Here is a 2,538-nt window from a genome sequence, read left to right as displayed (position 1 = left end):
AATATAGAGCAATGAGGAAGCTGACTAGTGAACTCATCTGGATCAAGAACCTGCTGAAAGACTTAGGCGTGGAAACAACAACACCAATAACCATGCATTGTGATAACCAGGCATCCATTCATATAGCTTCAAACTCAGTGTTTCATGAGAGGACGAAGCATATTGAAGTGGATTGTCACAAGGTGAGACAAGCTGTGGAGCAGAAGATCATTCTACCTTGCTACACTAGGAGTGAAGACCAGCTACCTGATATCTTTACCAAAGGAGCAAGCACCAAAGTCTGTGAGTTCATTCATCCAAGATTGGGACTCATAGACTTGTCCAGATCATGATCTCCTTAGCCATGAAACATCTACTCTTTTTCCTTTGTGTGTTTTTGTCCCACTGGGTTTTTTCACACAAAAGTTTTAATAAGGGATGTGTTCATGGTTTCCAAGCTCAACCATGTTGTATGGTTAAGCTTGAGGGAGAGTATTGACAAAGGATATGAAAGAGATAAGATGCTGGACTTGAGAAAAAAGACTGGACTTGAGAAACAAGGCTGGACTTGAGAAACTTTTCAGGAATATAGTGGAGCTGGTGAATTTAAACTCACAAGAAGCACCTAACAGTTGGAGAGCAATGAGACAAGTTGGGTGAATTATTTATATTATTAGTCACATGATATACTTAAGGATGGAAGAAGACAAGGAAGGCTCCAAGACCGTTGAGGACTTGTCACTATCCATCGATCAGATTTCCATTCTTTATTCTTTTTTTAGTTTATGAGTTTCATATTTTATTCATTGTTGTACCAAGGACCAAGGCATCTTGCCTTTAAATCTCTGTAACATGTTGCACATTATGGTCAAGGAAAAAAAATCATTTTTTATTCTATCTCTCTTACTCTTGATTTCTCCTCACTCTCTCTCTTGTTCTTCACTTTATTCTTCATTAAATTTCATAATCATGGGGTGAGTCTAGTTTCTCCAACCCTGCCCATCAATCTGCTTCTCTTTTCCTTCTCTAAGCACCAAAAGTCTTGAAATCTCCCACACCCTTTTTGCTCAGAATGCTGCCTCTACTTACGGTGTAACGTAGTAGGGTAAATAACTCTTGTGCAAATTATGTGGTCAAGAAACTGAATCCCCCTGCTCATATATTCAATCTCTTAACTTCAAGTTGTCCTATCTCAAACCGAACACTCTTATCACAAAACTCAATGATTTCCTTCAGGATCTTCACTGCATCCTCTCGAGGCCCTCTCATTCCAATCAGGAAATGACCACCATACCAAATGTAATCCACCATCCTAGTTTTTCCTACCAAACTCTGGCCAGGCTGGTTGTGATAGCCATCTTCAATAAACTACTTCCACATTAAATCGTCTTTACGAGGTCTTAAATACTCAACTATCTTCGTTTCCATAAGTCGATCAAGCTCATTAAGACATACTCCCTCCGTTCCTAAAAGATCTATGTTATAGTTTTTTCACACTTATTAAGAAAACATTTAAAATTGTATTTTCCAATACATTGTTTTCCTTAATTAGCTATTTTCAATAACTTTTAACCAATGAAATTTTATTAAACACAATTGTATTTTTTGAAAAGTACAATTTTTCATTAATTAATGTCTTGAAAATGCAAAAAATGTATCTTTTTAAAACAAAATTTTTTTCTAAAAAATGGATCTATAAGGAACAGAGGGAGTATATATTACCAAGCAAAGGACTCGATATGCCACAATATCCATATATGTAAGCTGAAATATTTTTAATTATCCTAAAATATTTACAGTCAGGATAAACTTAAATTTATGTAAGCTGAAGTATTTTAAGTTATCCAAATTATTTGTAAATTTTCTTTTCCCAACCGAATAAAAAACCTAAACTAAAAATAAATCAGAATTTTATAAATACTCAAATAATTTCTATATATATATTCCCTAAATATATTTCAAAATAAAAAAATATAAATACCGAATAACCTTTTTTTTTTTTGAGCAACAAATACCGAATAACTAAATCTATTAACATATATAGACGTTGTTGTGAAACAATAGATTTAGAGCTGAATGTTTCTATATGTTATTAATGAATAAGTGTTCCCTTTATATATGGGATTACAAGATAGATAAAATGAAAGATTACAAATCATAAACATAAAGAAAAAAGCAAATCATAATCATACAAAGAAAAGGAAATTGGGTTTCCTTTTTTCCTAAATCGTCTCTCTCTCCTTATATGCGGCCGCCGCCTCTCTCTCTAGGGTTTGGGCCTCTAATGGATCGGGCCGGTTATGGACATCCCTCAATTGATTTATAACACTCCCCTTTGGATGCCATAACCATACAGGGATTGTAATACGCTTAATGTTGCCTCATTATAATATTATCAAGAAAACCCAGTGGGACAAAACCATGATGAAGGAAAAAGAGTACAACACGTACTACTCCCCCTGATGTGAACCTCAGTGGAGGTCTTTCAGCCTACGCATCCCAATCTGATGCGTGAGCTTCCTGAACGTGCAGGTAGAAAGTGCATTGGTGATTAGGTCA

This window comes from Brassica oleracea, chromosome C3 (genome assembly GCF_000695525.1).
Source record: "Brassica oleracea var. oleracea cultivar TO1000 chromosome C3, BOL, whole genome shotgun sequence".
In the NCBI taxonomy this organism is placed as follows: Eukaryota; Viridiplantae; Streptophyta; class Magnoliopsida; order Brassicales; family Brassicaceae; genus Brassica; species Brassica oleracea.
The sequence above is the reverse complement of the archived record's forward strand: the minus strand, read 5'-3'. Positions refer to the sequence as shown.